This window comes from Schistocerca cancellata, chromosome 2, assembly GCF_023864275.1.
Source record: "Schistocerca cancellata isolate TAMUIC-IGC-003103 chromosome 2, iqSchCanc2.1, whole genome shotgun sequence".
Lineage (NCBI taxonomy): Eukaryota > Metazoa > Arthropoda > Insecta > Orthoptera > Acrididae > Schistocerca > Schistocerca cancellata.
In genome coordinates this window covers 811,617,388-811,633,293 of record NC_064627.1, presented here as the reverse complement: position 1 = coordinate 811,633,293, position 15,906 = coordinate 811,617,388, and the positions used below count along the sequence as shown (strand labels likewise).

General features: G+C 41.2%; 1 long non-coding RNA gene and 1 other non-coding gene across 2 annotated transcripts in view; both read right to left on the bottom strand.

The window, feature by feature from the left end:
• LOC126162688 (uncharacterized) overlaps positions 1 to 13,058 on the bottom strand; it is a 91,307-nt gene extending 78,249 nt beyond the window's left edge. The window contains exon 1 of the long non-coding RNA XR_007535098.1: positions 12,946 to 13,058. This is a non-coding gene — a long non-coding RNA (uncharacterized LOC126162688). The remainder of the gene's footprint in view (positions 1 to 12,945) is intronic.
• Trnas-cga (transfer RNA serine (anticodon CGA)) lies at positions 5,323 to 5,396 on the bottom strand. Its single transcript has one exon. It is a non-coding gene; the product is annotated as a tRNA-Ser (tRNA).
• Positions 13,059 to 15,906: the final 2,848 nt, after the last annotated feature.

The window sequence follows — 15,906 nt, the reverse complement described above, 5'->3', positions numbered from 1 at the left end:
TTGACTCAAACACAGACTTAGGATTTTCTCGTGTTTCAGGTAGCATATCAAAATGATTATTAACGGGAGTCTGAACTGCGATCTTTGAAGGTTTTCTCCTGTTGGTTATTGCTTGTTATGTTTTACCAGTTCCCATTGTCTCTTTCCGTTTTCAACCTATCCAATTCAAAATCCATTACCTTTAATTGTGCCTGATGGACACAAATCTTTCCTCCCTATTCCAAGATTCTCTTGTCTCGACTGCATAATCTACAGCTCAATGACAGAGCCTCATCTGATATTTTACTGGCCTCCCCAGTACAGTCTCCTCAATGAAATACCAGCCCACGGTCCTGATATGTTTCCGCCATACTTGCTAGCCTACGACAACAACTATATTTTTTACACATGACGATACTTCTACGGTAAACCGAAAAACGCTAACACACACTTAAAACGCAGTGAAATGGCTCTGAGCACTATGCGACTTAACTTCTGAGGTCATCAGTCACCTAGAACTTAGAACTAATTAAACCTAACTAACCTAAGAGCATCACACACATCCATGCCCGAGGCAGGATTCGAACCTGCGACCGTAGCGGTCACGCGGTTCCTGACTGAAGCGCCTAGAACCGCACGGCCACACCGGCCGGCAAAATGCAGTGAAGTAAGAACTAATGAGTAATTATCTTATGATGAGTTATATAGCTAACTTCCAGACGGCGGGAAAACATAAACGCGAGGATGCACATTTTACTGGCATTGTGTGAAATCCAACGTTCTATAGAATGCCTAGGTTATGTATAGAATTCCGAAATCGAACGTAAAAGTGTGAAAAGATTGATATTTTACACATTACCTAGGTATTGTATATTTTGCCGGATTGTCCGCTGCCAAAGGATATAATACTCCTAATCCCATCATTTTTTCCCGCTACCACTGTCTGCGGTGCCGTTCGGTTGTTTGTTTAATGGTTGCGCAGACGCCTAATCCCACCATTTTTTCCCGTTACCACTGTTCGCGGTGTCGTTCGGTTCTTTGTTTAATGGTTGCGCAGACGGCGTATTGTTGTGCGAGGTTCCACTACCACACGACGGTTATCGCCATAATAGTTCTCCAGTGTATGGCATCTGGCTGAAGTTCCACAGACGCTCTCCCGTCATCCTTTCCCGTTGTTCTTGTATCACCTCATCGCAAGAGTGTGTAGTGCCAAGACAGGAATTACGCCATGCTGTCATGCAACGACGCTACTGCGATGAATTATCTCAAGTAATGCCGCTAAAAACCATGTTTTCCTAAGTGAAACCAAATGTCAGCCAACGATGGGAAAAAGGCTAAGACGATCACGAAGAAGGAACCACGGGACTATTGATTGCTGAAACAATATAAGACTAAGTTGATCTATCCTGGTAAAGAAGGTTCGACTGCTATTAAACTTTACACCGCCGGATCCGAGTTATTTGACATACTCCATAAGGCCTATTTGGCTATTGGTCATGGAGGGCGGGACAGGATGTTGAAAGAATTTTCACCCAAGTGTAAGAACATCTCCCGTCATGATATTGGGCCGTCATTCACCTTTGTGAGCATTGCCAGAAGAAGCAAAAATGTGTTAAAAGAAGGTGTTGTGGTCAAGGCAATGGTTTTTTTTTCAGAATTCCGTTCCCGTTGTCAAGTCGATATCATCCATTTTCAATTCCCTCCCGATAGAGAGTACAAGTTTATAGTGGTGTGCCAAGATCATCTCACTAATTTTGTAATTCTCACGGCTCTGAAACCAAAGAGAGCGGAAGAAGTAGCCTTTCCTAATCAACGTATTTACTTTGCTTGGTGCTCCAATGTTTCTATAGTCCTATAAAGCCAGAGAATTTGCAGACAATATGACAAGCAGCCTAAAGGAGTATTGGTTCACCTTGACGGTCGTCCATGATAAGCCGCGACGCCGACAAAGTCAGGGGAGCGTCAAAATATTGAAAATATACTGTGTTCTTGGCTGCAAGATGAAAAAACTAGCTGCTGGAGTGACAGACTGCGGTTAGTCCAACTTACCAAAAACAGTGCTTTCCATTTTGGGATTGAAAGGTCACCACACAAAGCTCTGTTCGGCTGCAAAGCTAGAGTAGGTCTCTCGACGTCATCCCTGCCTGACGGCGTTTAATAAAACGTAATTCATGGTCAACGAATAGATATGATAAGATATGCCGATGATATAGCTGTCCTGGCTGAAAGTGAAGAAGATCTTGTAGTCCTACTGAATAGAATGGAAAAGTTATGGGGGAAGAATATAATATGAGAAATAATAAAGCAAAAACAAAAGTAACGGCATGCGACGAAAAAAATCAAGTGAAAGTCCAAGTTCATGTAGGCAATGAACTGCTTGAACAAGTTGATAAATTTACTTATCTGGGCAGTAATATTACCAGGGATGGAAGGAGCAAGGTAGAAGTGAGAAGTAGAATTGCTCGAGCAAAGGCTGCTTTTAAGAAGAAGAAAAACATCTTAACATCTAACAGCATCAGCCTTGAAATCAGGGAAAAGATTTTTGAAACCATATGTGTGGAGTGTGGCATGCTATGGGTGTGAAACATGGACTCTAGGGACAGAGGAAGACCAGAAGCTAAATTCTTTTGAAATGTGGTGCTATAGACGCATGCGCAAAATAAATTGCATCGACAAGGTCACAAACGAAGTGGTTCTGGAAAGAGCAGGTGAGAAGAGAAGCTTCTGGAGTTTCATTGTTAAAAGAATTGTGCAGTTTACAGGCCATCTATGAAGACATAAAGGACTCCTGAACACAATTATAGAGGGATATGCCGAGGGTAAAAGACCAAGAGGAAGACCACGACTGAGGTACATGGATCAAATCGTGAAAGATGTGGGATGTAACACCTATAAAGAAATGAAGAGAAAAGCTGAAAGACGCACAGAATGGAGACAAGCTGCCATTGTAGCAGTTGCAAACCAATCCTTGGATTGACCACTACAGAATAAGACTGAAGGAGAGGTGGAAAAAGTAATAGCGTACAAACAACACAACAGCAGAAAGAAAGACGATATGAATCACTGCAAGAGACACAGCTCCCTGCAGAACATGTATCTGAGAATGGAATCCATGTTGGAGGAAACCAAAACAGTGACGAAGCCTTGGTTACCGAAGAGCTTTCCATTTCTGTGGTTACCGAAAATCCATTTTCTGATACATGTTACGTCTCCTTAAAAGAAACCAGCGGTGCTCATATATGTCAAAAATTTTGCCAAAACGTTCATGTAATCTGAGTACATTCTCCCAAAGATCATGACGGCAACGAAATAGAAGGTTATGGTGTTAGCACTATGTGCAGTGTTTGCTTCAATATTGAGAAAGCTAGTAAAACTAAAACGGAATCGAAACTGAACTTTGAGTTTTAGGCCAAAAAATGAGAATGGGTTCTGATAAAAAAAATCCTCTTGTGCCTTTGGGTGCCACTGTGCGACTTCCAATTCCCGACATCGACAAAGGGCTGGGTGACTCACGGAATCTGTTGGCCGTTGTTATGAACGTGGCGGAATATAGCTTTTGCCGACTTCGGACTGCAGAAGGAATCTTGAAGCAGCTCTACGCAAGACCAGAATTCACAGTATGTCCAAAGAACTTCATGAGAATTGAACACGTTCCACCAAACACTTGCAGCTGATTCTCAGTCCACAGGAAGCGGCCAAGGATTCGTCAGGTGTATGTGCAACACGAAATGCCAAAGTATGAGGTGCTTTTGTTTGAAAAAGAAAATTAAGTACAATTCAAAATGTCACTCTAGCCTTCCCTGGTGCAACACGTAGGTCTGCTTTCTGTTTTACCAGTAGAAATATTCTGTTCGCATTCTTCTTTAAGCCATAAAATGTTTGTACAAGATCGAATTGCCAAAATATAAAGTGTTTTTTGTGTGAGTACTCACTGTAACAAGTACTTTAATCTGACTTCTGCTTACATTGTTTTCCATAAAGAATATCCCTGCTTTATTTCATAGTTTTGTTTATTCAATTTCAAATGCCTATTTATTAATAAAGGGGTCTCATCTTGCGCCCTTTTAATACTTTGCGTAAATGGTACTGGTCATTCTGTATAATGCCTAGGAATTGTATAGAATGCCTAGGTTAAGTATGCAGCATTTTCACAAAAAACTTGTATTTCATAGTTTGCCCAAAACCATCAGGCATTCTATATATTACCTAAGCATTCTATAGAATACCGGGATTTCACACAATGTCGGTAACATATGTTACCGACATTTAATGAACGGGAGTTTAGGGTAGCAGTAGACACGAACTGAATGAAAACGAAAAGAGTATAATGTTTTTAAGAAAACTCTTAAGCAGGCAGCATCATGAAATTATGAAAAGGACTATAGTGAATTCATACAACCTGAAATATTGCTCGTTGCAAGGGATTACCGTTTCTTTCTATTACCATCACTCAATTATGTTTAAGCCTCACTACCTCTGAAAGAACAAAATTGGAGGTGTGTCACTACTGAAACAAGGCCTTCAAATGCGAGTATAGCAATATGGAATGGTACACTGCTACAACAAATGTAAATTGGAACGCATAAAGGCAATGAAGACTAAAAAGGTAATGAGAAATGAGAACACTGAACGCCAACGGTTTTATGTAAGTTGTCATAGTGGAATTTCGACAATGGCAGCAGAATATTGTCACCCTGGATAGACCAGTATTAAAATCAAAATTTAAGAGAGCTTTGGAGGACTTTCGATCAAATAAGGGAGAATGGATAGATAACATTCCATCTCAATTTCTAAAACCATTGGGAAGTGGCAACGAAACGATTATTCACGTTGGGGTGTAGGGTGCATGAATCTGTCGACATACCATTTGGCTTTCGGGAAAATATCATTAACACTATTCCGAAGGTTGCAAGAGCTGACAAGTGCGAGAATTATCGCACAATCAACTTAACAGCTCACTCACCCAAGTTTCTGACCAGGATAATACACAGAAGAATAGAAAAGAAAATTGAGATGTGAAACTTCCTGGCAGATTAAAACTATGTGTCCGACCGAGACTCGAACTCGGTACCTTTGCCTTTCGCGGGCAAGAGCTCTACCAACTGAGCTACCGAAGCACGACTCAGGCCCGGTACTCACAGCTTTACTTCAGCCAGTACCTCGTCTCCTACCTTCCAAACTTAACAGAAGCTCTCCTGCGAACCTTGCAGAACTAGCACTCCTGAAAGAAAGGATATTGCGGAGACATGGCTTAGCCACAGCCTGGGAGATGTTTCCAGAATGATATTTTCACTCTGCAGCGGAGTGTGCGCTGATATGAAACTTCCTGACAGATTAAAGCTGTGTCCCGACCGAGACTCGAACTCGGGACCTTTGCCTTTCGCGGACAAGTGCTCTACCAACTGAGCTACCGAAGCACGACTCACGCCCGATACTCACAGCAGGAGAGCTTCTGTAAAGTTTGGAAGGTACGAGACGAGGTACTGGCAGCAGTAAAGCTGTGAGTACCGGCCGTGAGTCGTGCTTCGGTAGCTCAGTTGGTAGAGCACTTGCCCGCGAAAGGCAAAAGTCCCGAGTTCGAGTCTCGGTCGGGCACACAGTTTCAATCTGCCAGGAAGTTTCATATCAGCGCACACTCCGCTGCAGAGTGAAAATCTCATTTTGGAAAATTGAGATGTGTTAGATAAGATCAGTTTCGCTTTAGGAAAGGCAATTTTGATGTTGCGGTTGATAATAGAAGCAAGACTAATGAAAAATCAAGCACGTTCATGGGATCTGTCGTCCTGGGAAAAGCGTTCGACAGTGTAAAATGGTGTAAGATTTTCGAAATACTGAGAAAAATAGGGGTAAGCTAAAGGGAGAGATGGGTAATATACAATATGTACAAGAGCCAAGAGGGAATAATAAGAATGGACGACCATTCTTATTATGATCAGTTAAGACATGAAGGAATGACTTTCATGGTACTAGAGGGAGCTGTAGAGGGTAGAAATTGTGGTGGAAGACAGTGATTGGAATATATCTGGCAAATACCTGTAATTGAGGACGTAGGGTGCAGGAGAGGAATTCGCAGCAAGCTGCATCAAACCAGTCAGAAAGTGATGGAAAAAAAGCCTGATAGTTACGGTTGGTAGAAGTCGGTAGCAATGTCAGAGACAAAAAGTAAACTTTTTGCATGTGTGTATCTATTTCCTTTTATGTCTCCTAATGGCTATGTATGCACATGTTTTTTTGTGCACGTCTACAGCAAAGTTTCTTTGGAATCACGGAAGTTTCATTGGCTCCTTGTATAATTAATTTTAAAAATTCAATTTACGATGCTCACGTATAATTTTATGATCGTTAAATAAAACTGATGCATTATCATTATGAATGTCCACGTTGCTATTACTTCCTCCATGCAAAAATAGTATCTGTCTAGCTCTGCGACTTTCAATCTGACTCGTTTGCATTCTCCTTCTAGGCATACCCAAAAACAAATATAATAAGGGAAGTCGAAAGTCGTAGTTATTGAAAATAACTTCGTTCTCACGTTAAAAAGGGTGTAAGAAGAGGAAGTAGTCTTTCACCCCTACCGTTCAGTCTGTTCATCGAAGAAGAAATGATGTAAATAAAAGAAAGGTTCGGGAGTGGAATTAAAATTCAAGTTGTAAGGATACGAATGATACGATTCTCTGATGACATTGCTATCCTGAGTGAAAGTGAAGAAGTTACATGTTTTACTGAATGGAATGAGTATAGAATATGGATTGAGAGTAAGTCGAAGAAAGACGAAACTAATGAGAAGTAGCAGAAATGAGAACAGCAACATACTTAACACCAGGGTTGATGGTCACGAAGTAGATGAAGTTAAGGAATTCGACCACCTAGGGAGTAAAATAACAAATGACGATCGGGGCTAGGAGGACATCAAAAGCTCTGGCAAGAAAGGCATTCTTGGTCAAGAGAAGTCTATTAGTATCAAACATAGGTCTTTATTTGAGGAAGATATTTATGAGAATGTGCGTTGGGAGCAAAGCATTGTATGGTTGTTCAACATGGACAGCGGGAAAACCAGAACAGAAGAGAATCGAGGCATTTGAGATGTGGCGCTACAGAAGAATGTTGAAAACTAGGTGGACTGGTAAGGTGAGGAATGAGGAGGTTCTGCGCAGAATTGGAGAGGAAAGGAATATGTGGAAAACACTGACAAGGAGAAGGGAGAGGATGATAGGACATCTGTTAAGATATGAAGGAATTACTTTCATGGTACTAGAGGGAGCTGTAGAGGGTAGAAATTGTGGTGGAAGACAGTGATTGGAATATATCTGGCAAATAATTGAGGACGTAGGGTGCAGGAGAGGAATTCGCAGCAAGCTGCATCAAACCAGTCAGAAAGTGATAGAAAAAAAAACCTGATAGTTACGGTTGGTTGAAGTCGGTAGCAAAGTCAGAGACAAAAAGTAAACTTTTTGCATGTGTGTATCTATTTCCTTTTATGTCTCCTAATGGCTACGTATGAAACATGTTTTTTTTGTGCACATCCACAGCAAAGTTTCTTTGGAATCATGTAAGTTTCATTGGCTCCTTATATAATTAATTTTAAAAATTCAATTTACGATGCTCACGTATTAATTTTATGATCGTTAAATAAGACAGATGCATTATCATTATGATTGTCCACATTGTTATTACTTCCTCCACGGAAAAAGAGTATCTGTCTAGCTCTGCGGCTTTCAATCTGACTCATTTGCATTCTCTTTCTAGGCATACCCAAAAACAAATATAATAAGGGAAGTCGAAAGTCGTAGTTATTCAAAATGAAGAAATTAAAAATTAGGAATTTTCTGGTAATGGGAGCAAATGACCACACAGGTACTCTTACAGAAACGTAAGCAAAGTATCGACGCCAATCTACAACGTTATTTACAGTTCTACGATATGTCGATTTTCACTGTTGACAACATCATCGACTAGCGATTGTCGCATTGTAGCTGCACGGTATGCATGTTTTACTGCAAATGAACCATGTAAACATTAAAGCCCCTAGGATGCGATTTCACGAAATCTTGTTACTTTCGTGTATCATTTCGACCATAGCACTTAATCGGTGCGCAGGGCAGAGGTTGGTAGCTCTTCAGTTTTCGATGTTCAGGTACAGGAGAATTTAATGCGTGATAGAGAATGAAACATTAGTGTTATCAATGTGAAAGCTGCCCTTTTACCACCCTTAACAGCTACATACACACATTTTTTTTTTTTTACACATCTATGGCCAAAGTACATTTAGAATTATGTAAGGGTCATTGGCCTCCTTGTATAATTAATATTAAAAGACGCTACTTTTTTCGTGTTCACGTCTCGTATTATGATTATTCCTCAGCAGAATACTCGTAACACAGTGCGATTGGCCTAAACCACTTCACTTCAAGCGAATGACGCTACGCTTCCTTGTGCTTCTAGAACTAACTGTTGACAGGCCATTGCTTTTTTAGCTGTTTCTGCAGATTCTATTTGTCGTATGCACTGGTGCTGATCTGCTAAACGTATCAGTAACACCAGACGTGCATGGAATTCTTTGATATCTTCGGAAGGAGCATCTGCTCGAGCAAATTTTCGCATCTAGGGTATTCTGCAAATCACATTTAAGTGCCTGGCAGAGGGTTCATCGAACCACCTTCACAATTCTTTATTATTCCAATCTCGTATAGAGCGAGGAAAGAACGAATATCTATATCTTTACGTACGAGCTCTGATTTCCCTTATTTTATCGTAGTGATCGTTTCTCTCTATGTAAGTCGGTGTCAACAAAATATTCGCATTCGGAGGAGAAAGTTGGCGATTGGAATTTCGTGAGAAGATTTCGTCGCAACGAAAAACGCCTTTCTTTAATGATGTCCAGCCCAAATCCTGTATCATTTCAGTGACACTCTCTCACAAATTTCGCAATAATACGAAACATGCTGCCCTTCCTTGAACTTTTTCGATGTACTCCGATCTGGTAAGGATCCCACACCGCGCAGCAGTATTCTAAAAGAGGACTGACAAGCGTTGTGCAGGCAGTCTCCTTAGTAGATCTGTTACAATTTCTAAGTGTCCTGCCAATAAAATACAGTCTTTGGTTAGCCTTCCCCACAACATTTTCTATGCGTTGCTTCCAATTTAAGTTGTTCGTAATTGTAATTCCTAGGTATTTAGTTGAATTTACGGCTTTTAGATTAGGCTGATTTATCGTGTAACTGAAGTTTAACGAATTCCTGCCAGCACTCATGTGGATGACCTCATAGGTTTCGTCATTTATGGTCAACCGCCAATTTTCACACTATTCAGATATCTTTTCTAAATCATTTTGCAATATGTTTTGATCTTGTGATATCTTTATTAGTTGATAATCGACAGCGTCATTTGCAAACAACCTAAGACGGCTGCTCAAATTGTCTCACTTAAGGAACAGCAAAGGGCCTATAGCACTACGTTGGGGAACACCAGAAATCACTTCTGTTTTACTCGATGACTTTCCGTCAATTGCTACGAACTGTGACCTCTCTGACAGGAAATCACAAATCCAGTCACATAACTGCGACGATATTCCATAAGCACGCAATTTCACTACAAGCCGCTTGTGTGGTACAGTGTCAAAAGCCTTCCGGAAATCCAGAAATACGGAATCGATCTGAAATCCCTTGTCAATAGCACTCAACACTTCATGTGAATAAAGAGCTAGTTGTGTTTCACAAGAACGATGTTTTCTAAACCCATGTTGACTGTGCGCCAGTAGAGCGTTTTCTTCGAGTTAACTCATAATGTTTGAACACAATATGTGTTCCAAAATCCTGCTGCATATCGACGTTAACAATATGGGCCTGTAATTTAGTCGATTACTCCTACTACCTTTCTTGAATATTGTGACCTGTGCAACTTTCCAGTCTTTGGATACGGATCTTTCGTCGAGCGAACGGTTGTATATAATTGTTAAGTATGGAGCTAATGCATCAGCATACTCTGAAAGGAATCTAATTGGTATACAGTCTGGACCAGAAGACTTGCTTTTATTAAGTGATTTAAGTTACTTCACTACTCCGAGGATATTTACTTCTACGTTACTCACGTTGGCAGCTGTTCTTGATCCGGATTCTGGAATATTTACCTCGTCTTCTTTTGTGAGGGCATTTAGGAAGTCTGTGTTTAGTAACTCTTCTTTGGCAGCACTGTCTTAGATATTATCTCCATTGCTATCGCGCAGAGAAGGCATTGGTTGTTTCTTGCCGCTAACATACTTCACATACGACCAGAATCTCTTTGGATTTTCTGTCAGGTTTCGAGACAAAGTTTCGTTGTGGAAACTGTTATAAGCATCTCGCGTTGAAGTCCGCGCTACATTTCGAGCTTGTGCAAAAGATCGCCAGTCTTGGAGATTTTGCGTCTGTTTAAATTTGGCACGTTTTTTCGTTGTTTCTACAACAGTGTTCTGACCTGTTATGTGTACCAAGGAGGATCAGCTCCGTCGTTTGTTAATTTATTTCGTATTAATCTCTCACTTGCTGCCTATACTGTTTCTTTGAATTCAAGCCACATCTGGTCTACACTTACATTATTAATTTGGAAGGTGTTGAGATTGTCTATTAGGAAGCCGTCAAGAGAATTTTTATCTGCTTTTTTGAATAGATATATTTTTCTTTTATTCATCAACCGTAACTGTTCCGTCGCACATGCTACATCAAAGAGAGCTCAGATGTTCATAATTTTTCTGTCGCACATGCTATATCAAAGAGAGCTTTGTTATTCATAAGTATTTTTTAACCGATTTCTCCTGAAATTATTTTATGTCTCACACTGTCGCTATAGATTGAGAAAAATTTCTTGTACTTTTAAACTGAAAGAAACTAAATCGGCTAAAAGTGAATAAAGTACTTGTGTTATTTCTGAATAAAACATCAAACAAATAAGATTGTTAACGTTTGAAACTTTTCAGTGGTTTATACTTGATTGTTTATTTATTACGAAGTTCCATAAAAGAAATAAGAATTATTGAGTAGGGCAACCGAAGCACGAACGTCGACTACACTAATTTTAAAATTCATTTGGTTGGGGCATTAGAAGTCCATATAGTGCAACGTGTTGCTTTTCAACACCTGTTTTACTACATCATAGTTTTCTTTTAGTTGATCTTTTACACAGCCTTTCTTCAGCTAGTTTTGTGCGCTTGATTTTGAAAATAAACTTAAAAGGGAAGTTATTTTAGTTGTTGGGGACATTTTGTGTTGCTAGAATCAACGCGGTGTTCTGATTATGTTCGGGCAGACAATTTTAATCCGTGACATCATTCCTGGTTTTATATGATGCCTAAGATACTAGTACCTACGGTACTAACAACGACAGTCAGATTACTAAATACCTAAGTGAAAACAAATCAACGACAGTTTGATTGTGTTTATTTATTTACGAGTGGGCCCGGCAATACTTCGCAATTGCTAAATATGTACGGGAATTGGATACAGATCCTGATCTCCTGCCCCCTTCTCTATATCCCCTTCGTCCTGCCCCCTGCCTGTGTCCATTTCTTCCTCCTCTCCCCTATCTCTGTGCGTCACCTTCCTCTCCACTCCCACACTATCTATCCATCTCCTCCCTCATCTCTCTGACCACATCCTCCTTCATCTACCATATATCAATTTCCTCCCTCCTTCTGTCCATATTCTCCTCCCCCTCCCCCCCTATTCTTATTTATTGGTGTTGCAAACGAAACCTTTATTGGTAACAGAAGTCAAAATGAATGGGTAATTCGATTGGAATTATTAGTACACGGAGTATGAGAGAGACTTTACCAGCTCGTGGATCGGTGAGGATAATAGCTTAAAAGACAATATTTCGCATGGTTTTAATCTACTAACAGGTAGGATTATAAAGTTAGCCGTAAACACAATCCTCCTCTTTTATGTTGGAAACGACTGCGAAAAGGAAAAACCGCAAATTTTACAGCACAGCTTAGCATGTTTTTTCTCGCAGCTGGTTTTACAGAAAGTTTTTGTTATATAACATGTCTTTAATGACATCGCAGAGGGTTGTTCGTTGTACGTTAATGATGAATCGAGAATCAGGAATCGAGAATAGATTCATCAAGCCGAATGTTGTCTAAGAAATGAATGTACTGAAATGAATTATGTTACATCGGAATTGACTACCGTGGAATCACAGTGGAACGCTCGTGAGAAACCCTTAGTCCCCCGCCCGTGGAATCACAGTGGAACGCTCGTGAGAAACCCTTAGTCCCCCGCATTCAAACCCGCAAACGCTCTCGTCAGTCTCATTGACTTGTGTTGCTGTTACGCCGATGGATATTTCGACGCCTCACTGGTGGCATTTTTTTTCCAAGGAATTAAACGACGAACTGAAATCAATCGAATGCTCGCAACCCACCACATTACCTCGAACTGACATCAACTCAATCTTTACAACACACCAGAGGTATGATTCCCGCCGATAACACACTGAAATATCGTTTTCAATTGTATTCTTTTTCGCAAAATATCAATATTCAATACAGAATTTGTTGTCGTTACGTAAACACGCGACAGCAGAACTAACAAAGTGAATGCCACATTTGGCAGAAAACATGTGACAGCAGAACTATCAAATCGACAGGCAAATTTCTTTCATCGATATTTTCATACAAAAATACCACCATATTTTAGTGGGTTTTCCAAAAATTTTCTTTCATACGAACCATGACTTGACAATTATTAAGAACACAAAAAATCAGCCAAATCGGCCGAGACGTTCTCATGCGATGATCTTTCATACATCGGCAACCGATTTTTATTTATATAGATAGATATGGAAACATTTTGTATATGTTTATAACTCAGGCTTCCGGTTAAAGACACAGATAATCGTTGCTATGAGGCCTGGATTCTGACGTAATACGTAAACAATGGAGCTACAGGAATAATGATTCCCAGAAGCCAACTGCTGCGCCTCGTCACATACCGGCAGGTTTGGTTTCCTCGGCAGCGGCGATGCAGACGAGGGCCACAAGCAGAAGGGCGAACGTCAGTAGCAGCTTGCGATACATGGCGGCGGGAGACTCGAATCGCTATCGACCAGCGTCTAATGCTTCGGCAGATCTCCGAGGCATTTAATAGCGGTTCTTATCGCTTGCTAAGGCGGAAGGCGTTCGATGCAGTTACATACTGCCGCCTAATGGACAACACCTGAGCGCACGGAATATCAGTCCACATGTGTGATTGGACTGAAGGGAAAACAGTATGTCATTCAGAACGGAGAGAAGTCTCCAGACGTAATAGTAACTTCGGGCGTGCGCCAAGGGAGTGTTATACGACCATTATATTTAAATTACCTAATACACTAATGAAAAAACCTCAACACCAAAAAATAATTAATATAGAGTAATGAAATTTCGGGAATACATTTGTCTTGGTGACATACACTACTGGCCATTAAAATTGCTACACCAGGAAGATGACGTGCTACAGACGCGAAATTTAACAGACAGGAAGAAGATGCTGTGATATGCAAATGGTTAGCTTTACAGAGCATTCACACAACGTTGGCGCCGGTGGCGACACCTAAACGTGCTGACGTGAGGAAAGTTTTAAACCGATTTCTCATACATAAACAGCAGTTGACCGGCTTTGCCTTGTGAAACGTTGTTGTGATCCCTCGTGTAAGGAGGAGAAATACGTACCATCACGTTTCCGGCTTTAATAAAGGTCGGATTGCAGCCTATCGCGATTGCGGTTTATCGTATCGCGACATTGCCGCTCGCGTTGGGCGAGATCCAACGACTGTTAGCAGAATATGGAATCGGTGGGTTCAGGAGGTTAATACGAACGCCGTGCTGGATCCCAACGGCCTCGTATCACTAGCAGTCGAGATGACAGCCATCTTATCCGCATGGCTGTAACGGATCGTGCAGCCACGTCTCGATCTCTGAGTCAACAGATGGGGACGTCTGCAAGACAACAACCATCTGCACGACCAGTTCGACGACGTTTGCAGCAGCATGGACTATCAGCTCGGAGACCATGGCTGCGGTTACCCTTGACGCTACAGCACAGATAGGAGCGCCTGCGATGGTGTACTCAACGACGAACTTGGGTGCACGAATGGCAAAACGTCATTTTTTCGGATGAATCCAGGTTCTGTTTACAGCATCATGATGGTCGAATCCGTGTTTGGCGACATCGCGGTGAACGCACATTAGAAGCGTGTATTCGTCATCGCCATACTGGCGTATAACCCGGCGTGATGGTATGGGGTGGCATTGGTTACACGTCACGGTCCCCTCTTGTTTGCATTGACGGCACTTTGAACAGTGTATGTTACATTTAAGGTGTGTTACGACCCGTGACTCTATCCTTCATTTGTCCGTGCGAAACCCTACATTTCAGCAGGATAATGCACGACCGCATGTTGCAGGTCCTGTACGGGCCTTTCTGGATGCACAAAATGTTCGACTGCTTCCCTGACCAGCACATTATCCAGATCTCTCACCAACTGGAAACGTCTGGTCAATGTTGGCCGAGCAACTGCCGCGTCACAATACGCCAGTCACTATTCTTGATGAACTGTGGTATTGTGCTGAAGCTGCATGGGCAGCTGTACCTGTACACGCCATCCAAGCTCTGTTTGACTCAATGCCAGGCGTATCAAGACCGTTATTACGGCCAGAGGTGGTTGTTCTGGATACTGATTTCTCAGGATCTATGCCCCCAAATTGCGTAGAAATGTAATCACATGTCAGTTCTAGTATAATATATTTGTCCAATGAATACCCGTTTATCATCTGCATTTCTTCTTGGTGTAGCAATTTTAATGGCCAGTAGTGTATGTAAGTGATTAACACTGCGAGATGGTAGATCAATGTAAGCGCGAGATAATCCATTGAAAATGTGAAATGCTGGTACATTAATCACAGATATAACCGCCAGAATGTTGACTGTAAGTGTGAAAACTTACAATCATTGTGTTGTCATAATGTCTCGGATGTCAGTTTGTGAGGTGGAGTTCCGTACCTGTTGCACTTGATCGGTCAATACTGGAAAGTTAATGTTGTTTATAGATGCCGCTGGAGTTGTCGTCCAATAGTGCCCCATATGTGCTCGATTGAGAAAGATCTGGTAATCGAGCAGGCCAAGGCAACATGTTGACACCCTGTAGTGCATGTCGGGGTACAACAGCGGTGTGTGTGGGAGCGTTACCCTGTTTGAAAGCACCCCTGGAGTGCTGTTCTCGAATGACAGCCTAGCAGCTTGAATCAGCAGATTAATGTACAAATTTGCAGTCAGGGCGCGTCCGAAACCACGAGAATGCTCTCCTGTCATGCGAAATCGCACCTCAGACCATAACTCCAAATGTAGCTCCAGTGTGTCTATTACGCAAACAGGTTGGTTTTAGGACCTCAACTGGCCTCTTTCTAACCATGTAACCTCCTAACAGTAAAAATTATGTATATCATTCACCTTTAGTGTAACCTCCCAACCGTTTACTTCTGTAACCTCGGAATAATAAAATGTGACTAATCTCTCAGTAAAACTGTGACTTACTTATAACTTTTCAATAATTGACTGTGAATTTAAACTGGTAAATTTTGGACGTCAGCAGTGCTGCGTCATGGCCCTGAAAGATAATTCTGAATAAATTGAAAACTCTTACCTCAATGAAGTCGCCGGATATCGCGTATATATCTGCTCCTATAAGAAATAGTTCTGGCACAGTCCAGTGCAATGCTGGCCGCTAGATTTGTCATGTATAAAAGGAAATGACTGATTTTCCTTACGATAATCGGGATGACCATAGATGGCAGAAATTAATAAATTCTTTAAATTCAGATGAATGATTGTCAAAAAGTTAATTTTATAAAAAGGATTATTATTAAAAAAATTTTGAAACATTTACATGGGACTTGATATAACAATAGAACGTATT